This window comes from Rhinolophus sinicus, chromosome 18 (assembly GCF_057876585.1).
Source record: "Rhinolophus sinicus isolate RSI-liver-muscle chromosome 18, RSI-T2T, whole genome shotgun sequence".
Lineage (NCBI taxonomy): Eukaryota > Metazoa > Chordata > Mammalia > Chiroptera > Rhinolophidae > Rhinolophus > Rhinolophus sinicus.
The window spans coordinates 25,447,970-25,463,024 of NC_142518.1; positions in this window are offsets into that span (position 1 = coordinate 25,447,970).

The following is a 15,055-nucleotide window of genomic DNA, read 5'->3' on the forward strand; positions in this document are numbered from 1 at the left end:
AGGGCCCTCACCAGAATTAGGCCATGCTGGCATCCTGATATGGGACTTCTAGTCTCCAGAGAAATGAGAAATAAATTTCTGTTATTTATAAACCAATCAGTTTATGGCACTTTGTTATAGCAGCCTGAACAGGGGGTAAGATGAAAGGTACACAGGAACCAACTTGTTGGAACTCCCAATGACCAAATCTGGGAACAAATATCCATGAGTCCAAACTGATATAAATAATTCTGTAAATAAATAAGTGGGGGGAAAGGGACAGCTCTTCCTTACAGTAGAATTCCAGTTTATAAATGTAGAAAAAATAATGGAAAGAGAAAATCACAATTAGGAAATACCACAATTTTAGTTGTTACAAGCAATAATCATTGATGGTTATTAAAATCAGTGGGTGAAAGCATGAGAAACAGGATATTTATATAGTCTCAAAGTATCTCCATAAAATATACTTATTAATGACCAAAGGGGGAAAATAGTAACTTTACAGAGAAAAAAACTGTCCAACACAACCTAAAGAGACTGAAAATAACCAATAATAATATATATTGACATCATGTAGCCAAGAAATGATGCACTGCCAAGTGTACAATGTCCCTTTGGTTGTATTAGTGCCAAAAATTCATAATCTCAGTCTAATCTATTTATGAAATAATTGGCTAGTAATCTTAAAAAATGTCAAGGTCTTGAAAGACAAAGTAAGACTGAGGAACTATCACATTTTAGAGGAGTCTAAGGAGACATGACAAACTGAATTAGAATCTAGAAAAGAGATGTAAGCGGAAAAATGGAAAAATATAAAGTTTCTAGATTAGTTAATGGTATTGCATAAATGTTAATTTCTTGAAGCTGTAGTAATGCTATATAAGATGTTGCTATTTGGGTTAGCTGAGTGAAGAACATTTAGGTACATTCTGTACTATTCTTGTAACTTTCTGTGGATTTTAAAATATGTAAAATTTAAAAACCTAAAAATTTATACTGTGATAAAAATGGAAAATCCGATTTAAATGATAAACCAGATCAGCCTCAAGCAGAAGACACAAATGATGATTTTTCTGTGTAAACTAGGAACATGTTCTCTCTACATGATGAATCTCGAAATTTTTATATTATTAACATAAAAATATTTTGCAGAATACAAGTTACTATAACTAAAATTACATATGTGATAAAATTATATTTATAACAATGTATTCATATTTAGAAAAGATGAATTAGAAACATGTCATTCTTCATTACTCATTTTATGAGGCCAACATTAACCTAATACCAAAACCTGGTAATACGAAAAAAGAAAGCTACAGATAAATATCTCTGATCAATGTAGATGCAAAAATCCTAAACAAAATACTAGCACATCGAAACAATAATACATTGAAAAGATTATACTTCACGATCAAGTTGGGTTCATTCCAGGGGAACAAAGATGATTCAACATATTCAAATCAATCAATGTGATACACTACATACAAAAAATGAAAGATAGGGCAGCCAGATGGCTCAGTTAGTTAGAGCGTGAGCACTCAACAACAGGGTTGCTGGTTCAATTCCCACATAGGCCAATGAGCTGCGCCCTCCGTAACTAGATTGAAGGACAACGACTTGACTTGGAGCTGATTGGTCCTGGAAAAACACACTGTTTCCCAATATTCCCCAATATTTTTTTTTTTTTTAATGAAGGATAAAAATCATGTGATCATATCAACAGATGCAGAAAAAGCATTTGATAAGACACTATATTCATTTATGATTAAAACACTTGATAAAATGGGTATAGAAGGAAAACACATTAACACAATAAAGGTCATATATGACAAACCCTCAGCTAATAGCATAATTAACGGTGAAAAACTGAAGCCCTTTGCTCTACGTTCAGGAACACAACAGGGCTGTCCCCTATCACCTCTGCTTTTCAGCATAGTGTTGGAAGTCCTTGCCAGAACAATTAGGCAAGAGAAAGAAAGAGAGGCATCCAGACTGGGAATGAAAAAGTCAAATTGTCACCGTTTGCAGATGACATGATTCTTTTTTTTTTTTTTTTTTTTTTAATTTATTTATTTTTAATTAATTAGTTTCAGGTGCACAAGACAAAGCAAAACTTAGACGTTTATCATTTATATCCCTCACACTGTGTGAACCCCCCTCCCCCCATCCACTATCCCTCTGTACGTTCCCAAAACCTCTCACCTTCGACATGATTCTTTATATAGAAAACCCTAAAGACTCCATGAAAAAACTATCAGAAACAATAAACAAATACAGTAAATTTGCAGGATACAAAATCAATGTACAAAAATCAATTGCATTCCTATATACTAACAATGAAATTTCAGAAAAAGAAATGAAAAAACAATTCCTTTTGCAATTGCAACAAAAAGAATAAAATACCTAGGAATAAACTTAACAAAGGATATAAAGGACCTATACACTGAAAACTACAAGACATTATTAAAAGAAATTGAAGAAGTCACAAAGAAATGGAAATATATACTGTGTTCATGGATTAGAAGAATCAACATAGTTAAAATGGCCATATTACCCAAAGAAATATACAGATTTTGTGCAAGCCCCATCAAAATCCCAATGGCATCTTCTAAAGAAATAGAACACAAAAATCATCATATTTGCATAGAATCACAAAAAAAACCCCAAATATCCAAAGCGATCCTGAGAAAAAAGAACAGGTCCAGAGGTATCACACTCTCTGACTTTATACTACAAAGCGGCAATAATCAAAATAGCATGGTATTGGCAGAAAACTAGACACACAGACCAATGGAACAGAACTGAGAGCCCACAAAAAAACCCACATATACAGAGAGTGAAATTGTAATACTCAATATATGCTGATACCAAAAGATGAATACAAGTCATGTTTGACTACTGCAATTATAAGAGGTGCTCAAAGAGGTTACCATCAGCGTCCAGACACTTCTGGCTATGGCATATTACTGCTTAAGCAACGTTGACCAAAGTGTACATATTTTTTTGGTAACCCTGGTATATGGGCAAATAATTTTCAACAAAGGAGCCAAAAACATACAGTGGAGAAAAGAAAGCCTCTTCAATAAATGGTGCTGGGAAAATTGGAAAGCCACATGCAAAAGAATGAAACTAGACTGGTATCTCTGATCATACATAAAAATTAACTTAAAATGGATCAAAGACCTAAATATAAGATATAAAACAATAAATTGGATAGAAGAAAACCAACACAGGTACTAAACTTATGGACCTTGGTTTTAGAGAGGACTTTTATGAATTTGATATCAAAGGCAAAGGAAGTAAAAGCAAAAATAAATGAATGGGACTATATCAAACTAAAAAGCTTCTGCAGAGCAAAAGAAACCATCACCAAAACAAAAAGGCAACCAACCAAATGGGAGAAGATATTTGCAAATGCCTCCAATAAGGGGCTAATCTCCAAAATATATAACTAACTAGCACAACTTAACAACAACAAAAATTCAATTAAAAAATGGGCAGAGGACCTGAACAGACACTTCTCCCAAGAAGACATACAAACAGCCAACAGATATATGAAAAGATGCTCAACTTCACTAGCTATTAGGGAGATCTGTGATGTATAAAATTTTGTCTTCATCCATTTTTTTGATAACATCACTTTACTGCAATTGGACAAGAACTTCAGAAAGGATACTCTTGTTATTTACACATTTGTCTTAGTTTTTTTTTTTTTTTTTAATATCATATTGATTCATGGAGATGTTGCTTGTTTTAAGACCTTTTAAGCATATCTCACTGAAATGAACTTAGCCCAGGAAGAAAAATGTGTTTGTGTCAGAAAATATTTAATTAACACATAGAATGTATGTTTTGTGACCTTCACTGTCCTATCTTTTCTCTGATCTCGTAATGCGATTTTCATACTTCGATGGCAAATTTCAAGGTAAAACTAGTATAATAGCTTGGAAGCTCTGGAGTATCAGAAATGTGACATCACTCTGTTCAGTCACTCTGACCCCCAACCCAGCACACTATAAATTTTCTGTATATATGCCATTAAACAGAATGGTATTGCTAGAGCTGCCATCTTTAAGGAAGTTATATATCGAGGCCCTATCTGCTTGACAATATTGAGATACCATATTATTTTTCTCTCCAAGCTAGGTTGTCAGCCCTGGAAAATTCAAACTTGTTAATTTTTGTCATCATGCAGGGAAGAGCTAGTTGTGCTATGTTAGAAAAGCGACTACATATAAATGAGACATTCTTAAATGAATTTTGGCTCGTATTGTTAAAGATGAAAAATTATCCTGCACATTTGGTTGCTGATCTTCAGCAAAAATGAGTGTGAAGTGTTTAATACTCTACTTTCTTAGAAGTAAAGAATGTGACATGTGCTATATCTGAGAATAAGAGGGAAGGTTACTCCAAAAGGCTATCTCTGTGCTACTACGAATCAAATCATGTTTTTTTAAATTTAAGTTTATTTGGGTGACAATTGTTAGCAAACTTACATAGAGTTAAGGTGTACAATTCTGTACTACATCATCTACATATCACATTGTGTGTTCGCCACCCAGAGTCAGTTCTCTTTCTGTCACCATATATTTGATCCCCTTTACCGTCATCTATCACTCCCCACCCACTTATCCTCTGGTAACAACTAAACTATTGTCTGTGTCCATGAGTTTCATGTCTTCATTTGCTTGTGTTGTTATGTTGTTGTTTTCAGTTTTATATACAACATATCAGTTAAATCATATGGTTCTCGACTTTTTCTGTCTGACTTATTTCACTTAGCATTATACTCTCAAGATCAATCCATGTTATTGCAAATGGCACTATTTCATCTTTCCTTATGGCAGAATAGTATTCCATTGTATATAGATACCACATTTTCTTTATCCAGTCATCTATTGAAGGACACTTTGGTTGTTTCCATGTCTTGGCCACTGTAAATAAAGCTGTAAGAACATTGGAGCACATATATCTTTATGGATAAACGTTTTCAGATTTTTTTTTGGTAGATAACGAAGAGAGAGATTGCTGGGTCATATGGTAATACTATTTTTAATTTTTTGAGGAATCTCCACACTGCCTTCCATAGCGGCTGCACCAGTCTGCAGTCCCACCAACAGTGTATGAGGGTTCCTTTTTCTCCACAGCCGCTCCAATACTTATTATTTGTCTTGTTGATGATAGCCATTCTAACTGGTGTGAGATAATACCTCATTGCAGTTTTCATTTGCATTTCTCTGATGATTAGTGATGTTTAGCATTTTTTCATATGTCTATTAGTCATTTGTATGTCCTCTTTGGAGAAATGTCTATTCAAGTCCTCTGCCCATTTTTTAATTGGATTGTTTTTCATTGTTGAGTTGTATGATTTCCTTACATGTTTTGCATATTAGCCCCTTATTGGAGCATTGTTTGCAAAAATCTTCTCCCATTCGGTTGGATGACTATTTTGTTGATGGTTTCTTTTGCTGCGCAGAAGCTTTTTAGTTTGATATAGTCCCATTTATTTTAGCTTTTACTTCCATTGCCTTTGAAGTCAAATTCACAAAAATCCTCTTTGAACCCAACGTTCATAAGTTTAGTACCTATGTTTTCTTCTATGCAGTTTATTGCTTCAGGTCTTATATTAAGGTCTTTGATCCATTTTGAATTAACTTTGGTACACAGTGACAGATAGCAGTCTAATTTCATCCTTTTGCATGTGGCTTTCCAATTCTCGCAGCACCATTTATTGAAGCAGCTGTCTTTTCTGCACTGTATGTTTTGGCCTTCTTCATTAAAAATTATCTGTCCATGTTTATATGGGTTTATTTCTGAGTTCTCATTCTATTCTATTGGTCTGTTTGTCTGTTTTTCTGCCAGTACCATACTCTTTTGATTATTGTTGCCCTGTAGTAGAAGCTAAAGTCAGGGAGTATGATACCTCCAGCATTGTTCCTTTTTCTTAGGATTGCTTTGGCTATTCAGGGTCTTTTGTGGTTCTATACAAATCTGATGATTTTTTGTTCTATTTCTTTTAAAAAATGCCATTGGGATTTTGATGGGGATTGCATTAAATCTGTATATTGCTTTGGGTAATATAGCCATTTTAACTATGTTGATTTTTCCAATCCATGAACATGGAATGTCTTTCCATTTCTTTGTCTCTTCTTCAATATCTTTAAAAAATGTCTTATAGTTTTCAGTGTATAGGTCTTTCACATCCTTGGTTAAGTTTATTCCTAGGTATTTTATTCTTTTTGTTGCAATTGCAAAAGGAATTTATTTTTTTCGTTTTTTTCTGAGATTTCATTGTTAGTATATAGAAATGCAATGGAATTTTGTATGTTGATTTTGTACCCGGCAACTTTACTGCATTCGTTTATTTTTTCTCATAGCTTTTTGGTGGAGACTTTAAGGATTTTGATATATAGCATCATATCATCTGCAAAAAGTGACAATTTTACTTCTTCATTTCCAATTTGGATGCCTTTTATTTCTTTCTCTTGCCTGACTGCTCTGGCTAGGACTTCCAATACTATGTTGAAAAGCAGAGGTGATAGGGGACAGCCCTGTCATGTTCCTAAACATAGAGCAAAGGGCTTCAGTTTTTCACCATTAATTATGATATTAGCTGAGTTTTTGTTATATGTGGCCTTTATTATGTTAAGGTATTTTTCTTCTATACCTATTTTATTAAGTGTTTTAATCATAAATGGATGTGTTATCTTGTTAAACGCTTTTTCTGCATCTATTGATATAATCATAGAATTTTTTGTCCTTTATTTGGTTTATGTGGTGCATCACATTGATCGATTTGTGCATGTTGAACCAACCTTGTACCCCAGGGATGAACCCCACTTGGTCGTGATGTATAATCTTTTCAATTAATTGTTGCATTCGATTTGCTAGAATTTTGTTAAGGAATTTTGCATCTGTACTCATCAGAGATATTGGTCTGTACTTTTCTTTTTTTGTGTTATCCTTATCAGGTTTTGGTATCAGGATAAGGTTGGCCTCATAAAAAGAGTTAGGGAGTATTGTCCCTTGTTCAATTTTTTGGAAGAGTTTGAGTAGGACAGGTATTAGATCCTCTTTGAAAGTTTGGTAGAATTCACTAGTGAAGCCATCTGGTCCCGGACTTTTGCTTTTGGAAGGTTTCGGATGACTGATTCAATTTCGTTACTGGTGATCGGCCTGTTTAGATTTTCCAGTTCTTCATGGTTCAGCCTAGGAAGGCTATATGTTTCTAAGAACTTGTCCATTTCTTCTAGGTTATTGAATTTGGTGGCACATAGTCCTTCATAGTATTCTTGGATGATCCTTTGTATTTCTGTGGCATCTGTGATAACTTCCCCTTTTTCATTTCTGATTTTGTTTACTTGTGTCTTTTCTCTTTTTATCTTAATGAGTCTAGCCAAGGGTTTGTCAATTTTATTAATATTTTCAGACAACCACACTTTGTCGCATTAATTTTTTCTATTGTCTTTTGTTGTCTATTTCATTTAATTCTGCTCTGATTTTTACTATTTCCTTCATTCTGCTGACTTTGCGTTTCATTTGTTCTTCTATTTCTAGTTCTTTAAGTTGTAAGGGGAGGTTATTTATCTGGGATTGTTCTTGTTTCTTGAGATAGGCCTGTAATGATATAAATTTCCCTGTTAAAACTGCTTTCACTGCATCCCAAAAATTTTGGTAGGATGTATTTTTATTCTCATTTGTTTCCTGTATCTTTTGACCTCTCCTCTTATTTCTTCTTTGACCCAGTCATTCTTTAAAAGTATGTTGTTTGGTCTCCACATATTTGTGGTTTTTACTGCTTTCTTTTTGCAGTTAATATCCCATTTCAAAGCCTTGTGATCAGAGAATATGCTTGGTATGATTTCAATCTTGTTAAATTTGCTGAGGCTAGTTTTATGTCCCAATATTTGGTCTATCCTTGAGAATGTTCTATGTACACTAGAAAAGAATGTATAGTCTGATGTTCTAGGATGAACTGTTCTATAAATGTCAATTATGTCCATTTCATCTAATGTGTCATTTAGGGCTGATATTTTTTTATTTATTTTCTCTTTGGATCATCTAGCCATAGCTGTCAATTGTGCATTTAGGTCCCCTACTATAAATGTGTTTTGGTCAATTTCTCCCTTTAGTTCTGTTAGTAGTTGCTTGGTATATTTTGGTGCTCCCTGATTGGGGGCATAAAAATTGATGACCGTTATGTCTTCCTGTTGTATAGTCCCAGTCCCCTTTATCATTATGAAATGTCCATCTTTGTCTCTTGTTACCTTTTTTATTCCTAAGTCTGTTTCATCTCATATCAGTATGCATACACCTGATTTTCTCTGAATACCATTTGCTTGGAGTGTCAGTTTCCACCCTTTCACTTTGTGTCTATATTTGTCTTTACAGCTGAGATGTATCTCTGGGAGACAGCATATGGTTGGGTTTAGTTTTTTGATCCAATCTGCTATTCTGTGCCTTTTTATTGGTGAGTTGAGTCCATTTACATTTAGGGTGATTATTGATATAGGAGGATTTCCTATCATTCTGTCTTTGGTTTTCTGGTAGGACTATGTCTCCATTCTTTGCTTGTCTTTCTGTTGCTGTCTATTATTTCATTGTGGTGGTATTCTATGATTTTCCTTCTGTTTCTTCTTTTTTATGTTATATATTTCAGTTCTAGAATTTTTTTTGAGTGGTTACCATTAAGTTTATGTAAAAGAAAGTTTCATATTTAGAGAATTGCATTTCTTCAGTACGCTTACTTTCTCCATTCCCTTGTGCCAGTTCAGACTTTTATTCTCTCCCCTTTTATGTTTTTTGTTGTCACAAATTTTCCCTATTTATGCAGTGAGTTGATTTCTGCACTGCAGTAGCAAGTTGTCTTTTCACTCTTTTTTTTAAGTGTTTTTTTTCTTCTTTATCCTGTATGTTACGTTTAAGTGTACAGTGTCTTATTTGGTGTAGGGGTTGCCATTTCCTGCTTCTGTCTGTCTGTTCGTAAGACTATTCATGGTTTTGGATTCTTTTCCTATTTTGTTTCAGGTCAAATTGCCTCCTTTAGTATTTCTTGTAGTGCAGGTTGTGTGTTAGAAAATTCCCTCAGCTTCCGTTTGTCTGGAAAGGTCTTTATTCCTCCTTCATATCTAAAGGATAGCTTTGCTGGATATATTATTCTTGGCTCATGATTTCTCTCTCTCAATATTTTGAATCTTTGACTCCACTCCCTCCTGGCCTGTAGAGTTTCTGCTGAAAAATCTGATAATAATCTAATGGGCTTTCCTTTGTGGGTTACCGTCTTCTTTTCCCTGGCTGCCTTGAAGATTCTTTCTTTGTCATTAACTTTTGACTGCTTCAATACAATGTGCCTTGGAGAAAACCTGTTGGGATTGAGGTAATTAAGTGTTCTGTTTGCTTCTTGGATTTTAGGATCCAGTTCTTTCCACTAGTTTGGGAAGTTCTCATTGACTAATTCTTTGAATACACTCTCTGTTCTCTTCTTCCTTTCTTCTCCTTCTAGTATGCCGATTATTCTTGCTCTTTCTGATGGAGTCAGAAAGTTCTGGTAGAGTTCTTTCATTTCTTTTAACTCTCAAGTCTCTCTCTCCTTCCATCTGTGCCATTTCCAGATTTCTATCTTCGATGGCACTGATTTTTTTTCCTACATCTAGTCAGCTGTATGACCTAAGCTGGCTGTTTCACTCTTCATTTCTTTTATTGAGTTCTTAATTTCCAGAAATTTTATTTGGTCTTTTTTAAAATTTCAATCTCTTTGGTAAAATGTCCATGTTGTTCTTTGATTGTGTTTCTGAGTTCTTTAAACTACCTGCCTATGTTTTCTTGCATCTCATTGAGTTTTTTTCACAACTGCAATCTTGAATTCTCTGTCATTTAAGTCACTTATTTCCATGTCTTTAAGTTCATTTTCTGGAGAATTTTCATTTTTTTTCTGAGCTGCCTTTTACCTTGGTTATTCATGGCAATTAATGAATTATTATTTTTCCTCCTAGGCATCTACAAAAGTGGGTTCTTCAACAGGTTGGTCAGAAGAGGTCTTTCGTTTGTTGTCCAGTAGGTGTTGATAGAACGCTTTATTTTCTGTCTGACGGCAGCCTTTTATTCTCTCTCATGCTGTAGTGTTATATTTTCTCTACACTGCTCCAGCTTCTCACACAATGGGGGGATTCCCTGGAAGGTGGGCTTCTCCTCTGTGATCAGGTCACCTGGGTCAGGGCACCTGGGGGATGTGGAGAGCTTCTGAAGTTCTGAAGCTCTTCTTGCACCAGATTTGGGGCCTGTGTGTTTCAGTGGCTCTGTTTACCCCTGCAGTGATCCTCCCAGACAGGTGGGGACAGGGGTGGGTTGGCTTGTGAGACTGCTTCAATACAATGTGCCTTGTATTGAAGCCACCTTGTGAGAGGTGGCTCTGAGCAATGGCAGTGACTACCAGCACAGCCAATCCTGCACAAAAGGCTCCCTCCCCTTCACTGGAACTAGTTGGGCCATGAGTTTGTAGCTGCAGGCTGCAGTTCTCAGAACTGCAAATATTCTGTTGTTTTGATCTGACACTGCTACTCTTCTGCTTCTAGCACTGGGAGGGTAGAGGTGGGGTGAGACTTAGGAGGGTGGGGAAGGGGCAGATAGGCTCCGTGCCTTTGCCTGCTGTCCTCTGCTCAGCAGTGAGGGCTTAAACCGCAGTTTTCACCCTTCTTCCCTCAGTCTTTGCTCCGAGGTCTCTGCCATGAGTGTTGGGTGCAGCTGTGTTATATGCTGATCCCTCAGGCAGGACTGTGGGCCATCAGTGGAGCCCTAGCAGTCCCAGTTCTTTCTTCTCCCATGGCTGTGGTAGCTCCCGAATGCAGCGAGCTTCAAGCTCCGAGCTAGGTCTGCGTCCTGCAGCCCCCACAGCCCACGTCTCCCACTTCCCACTTCCTTCCTCCCCCATTAGCCCAATTTGCCCACCTTGAGATGATTTCAGTTGCACATCTCTTAGTGTTGCCTGTCTGCTATGCAGGGAGTCCTTTGTGGAATTGTAGTTGTTCAATTTGTTGTAAATTCCAGGGGAAGATTTCAAGAGGCTCACGTCACACTGCCATTTCTATCTCCGAATCAAACCATTTTGTTTTTTGTCACTACTCATAATGTACTAAAATTCACAACTTCATAATACTTTTTTAAGTTATACTGATTCTGTGGCCTACAGTGCTAGAAAGCCCAGCCTAGGAGGCTTATTTTAATCCATGCTTTCTGACTGTGCCTCTCACACTGCCAGCCATTTTGTGAACAGGCTCTAGTTGTCAAAATACAGACATGGGAGGTGTAGATTGATATTCATCACATGTGCTGAAAAAAATGCTGAACATGGACATTTCATTGAAAGCATCTGCAACACCATCTTGAAATAGTTAAAAAATGATATATTAGAAAGTCATAAAGAATTGCTTCGAGTTCATTAATTGATTCATTTTCCTCAAGCACATTCATGTCCACTCTCTAAATAGAAAGAAAAAAAAACAAATCTCTTTGACACTTGTAGTCACACAACAGCCTAACCAACTGTCCCTCCGTGTCTTTCCTTAAGGAAAGAAGAGTCTGTGAGACTGTGCCTTTCTGGCACTCTGTTCCATCCTTGTGTTTACACCGTATGTCTCTCTGTCTGGTCCCCAAAAGATGGTTTACAGCCAAAGACGGGTAAGATATCTCATGGGAGATACAACCTAAGCCAGGCGGAACTGAGTGGGGACCCCCAATGAGCTTCCTTAGAAAAATATGGGAAGGGGCCTTGCCTCCCCTTCCCCCTGCCTGGGAAAAGCCATTGCTGGCTCTGGCTTTTCCCTGGCACCTGTTTGTGAGAGAAGTCATGAGGACAGTAAAGATCAGCTCTCTCCACTTGTCTCAACGGAGCTATTACAATATGAGAGACTTGACCCTGAAAAGGTACATACCTTAGGTAAGACATTATGGGACCTTGTACTTCAGCTGTTTACAGACAAAGGGTGATTGGAATAAACATTTTTCTGCTATGATGTATGAGTCTCACAGACCGTGTAATAAACAATGTTACTTGCTTGTATTTGTACACTTTTCAATTAGAACCTCCAGTCGGCCTTATTCTGGGCTCCAGTCCGCTGTGACTGAGAGACCCCTGGCCTTCGGAGAGATTTAACTACATTAAGTCTCTGTTTGTTTCTTTCTTAAAAACTTAACCCGAGCCGCCCCTTCTCGTGCCCTCACTGCCCGTGTTGTGATGGACACGACAGACACTAACTGCCATCTGATTCCATAGAGCTAGCTTTGTAAACAACTACTAGCTCTGACCCTTTACTGCATGCATTTATAAAACTTGTAATTTTTGAACATATATTGTGTGTCAGGCTGTATGTTATATACTGGGGATACAACAGTAAACAAGGCAGGTATAATCAAGGAATCAAATGTTACTACAATCTAGTGACTGCCAAATAGTTTATAACATGAACACACACACATACACGCACACAAAAATGTAGTTGGTATAAAACCAACCACAAAACAGCAAAGTGTCACTTCAATTGATGAGTCCAACTCCAGTCCCACTGGCAAATAATTTCCTGGCTGTTTAAAATGAGACAAGAAATAACTCTAGAAGTAAAGAAATTTGAGTGATGGGGTGACCTAGAGAAGCTCCCAGCCTGGAATAATACAATTTGCACAAGCCAGAGAAACATATAAATAGGAAGATGCTGTTAGCATGCTCAACCAGAATGGTGAAATAAAAACTGGGGCAGAAAATAGGCAATCTTAGTCACTAAGTACTAAGGATTTAGCCAACACACTAGTTAAAGGTATTAATAATTGACAACAGAATCATTGAAATACACATGGCAATTAAAATCACTCTATTATTTCACATTTATATATAATTGATTCAAACCTAACACCTCTAATTCTATGAGAAATTTAGTTGCTTTTTTCAGACATGCAAATATCCTAGAACTTTTTATTCTCCTGGTAAATTCTTGTTCCTTGTACATTTTACTAGCAAATTGTAGATCTCACATTTCACTACTATTGTCTTCCTTTTGCTACATAATGGGCAGATGTGCAACTCAGCTTGTATACATTGATCACCAGAAAAAAAAAATCACTTTCTTACATCATCTGTGTATGTAGCATATTTTACAGAAAGTTTAGAGTGATGAAGAAGATTTATATCACACAATATCTTAAATTTAGATATTAATTTCTGTTTGCAAAAGTGTTTTAAACCCCTTTGACAGGGATTTTTCTCACTGGCTACCTTTCTCAAGATGTATGTTCAAAAAAGATTGCTGAGCATCTTCAAAGAAAAGCTAGGCATTATATAAGCATACACTTCTGGGTTTTCTGATACTATGGAGTTGCTCTACCTGCCTTTCTTAGTCTTTGAGCTCCTTTAAAACTCTATAAGTTGTACAAAATGAATATCAATACAACTGATTCTTGTCCATAGACATCCAAATGAATTTTGTCGACTAGAAATGCAATTGATCTCTCCCACTATGAATATCACTTTTACATCTCATCATAAATGTTGTTCAGCATTACTGAACTTTGTGTATGCTTATTTATGTGTGGTTCTTTTAATTCTCTTTTGAACAAGCTGAAACATCTTACTGAGTCCCTTATTAGTTAATGAGTTAAATAATATCTTTGACACGTGTGCATTTTATATTTGCATGAGAGTCATGATTATAAACTTTTTTGAAACTTGACCTTTAACAGGCTCCAGAACAATTTGCTAAATTCTTTCTTTGCCTTTTAGATAACTCATCTGTCCTTCCTCCTTTATTTTCAGGAACCCTTTGTGATTACTATCAGAGACTTGATTAGCATTACCCACAGTCCCCTTTGTGTATGCAGGGACCTATGATTGTTCATCCTCTGTCAAAGGGCCTTAATATCTGGGATTCAACTTTTAGCATTGGAAAAGAATATGAAGAAATTGAAAAATTCTATATCTTTTCCTCTTTCCCCCACTGGTCTATGTAGTTTGAAGAGAGTGGTATAGATTTTTTTACTTCCTATGAGTATGGCTTATGCCATGACTGTTAGAAATCATAATCAGCAACCATGCAGTTTGATTTTTTTGCCCTGCCATATACCTGTAGCATATACTGAACTTTAAGCTGTTAAGTATTTATACATAATTCATTCCATAGAGTGCAATAAGTACTTCTTAAATTTCTATTACATTTATAATTTCTAGAATTAAAAGAATCTCTGTCATTCTTAAGGAGATGTCCTTTAGCTAGGGGGCCCACAAATACAGCCCAACAATCAAAACAAAGTAACACATCCTTCTTAACCTTTTTCTTTTCTCTTACAAAAGCCCAATCTAGAATGACTCATGACCAATCTGATTCCAGGCATTAAGAAATTTGACTACAAAATCGAGGTCTGTATCATTTTGCAAACTCAAAAAGTTATGGATTAATCATAACATTACAGTTTGGAACATTGTTCATCTATGGTTAGAAGCTCAAAAATTAAAGTTAGAGAGTGTGTATACTCATAGGAAGGAACAAGTAACAGGATGGCTGAAATCTCATGTGAATTGAAAACACCTTGTTTTAAGCAATTGAAATCATTTGTGTAACTGAACCCACGTCAATGTTCACTTGGTCCATAAACACAGTAGTTGTGTAAGAGTTACAGAAAAATACAATAGAAAAATTTTAAATGTCAAAACATATTTAACTTTTACAGATATTCCCTTCCTTTAAGTGATTTTCTATTAAACAAAACTTAAAAGAATATAAAGATGTGAATATGAAGATAATGTTAAGAATAATAGTCTCTTAAGACAAAGAAATGTATCTTCTTCCTGGCTCCATACAATATATTAAAATGAAAAATATAAACTGTATTGGCTCAGGAGCAACTCCAAAATTTTTTTTAATCCAGTGCTCAAACAACATGGAGAGATGCCTTAGAACTTGGATTAGCATAAGACGTACTCCTCTAAAAAGTAGAGCTATTGCTTAGAAAAATCTAAGGAAAAAATCTATTATTCAAGTTATAAAACCTATGATTATATTTATCTTTAAACTTTCACAAAGAAAATTGT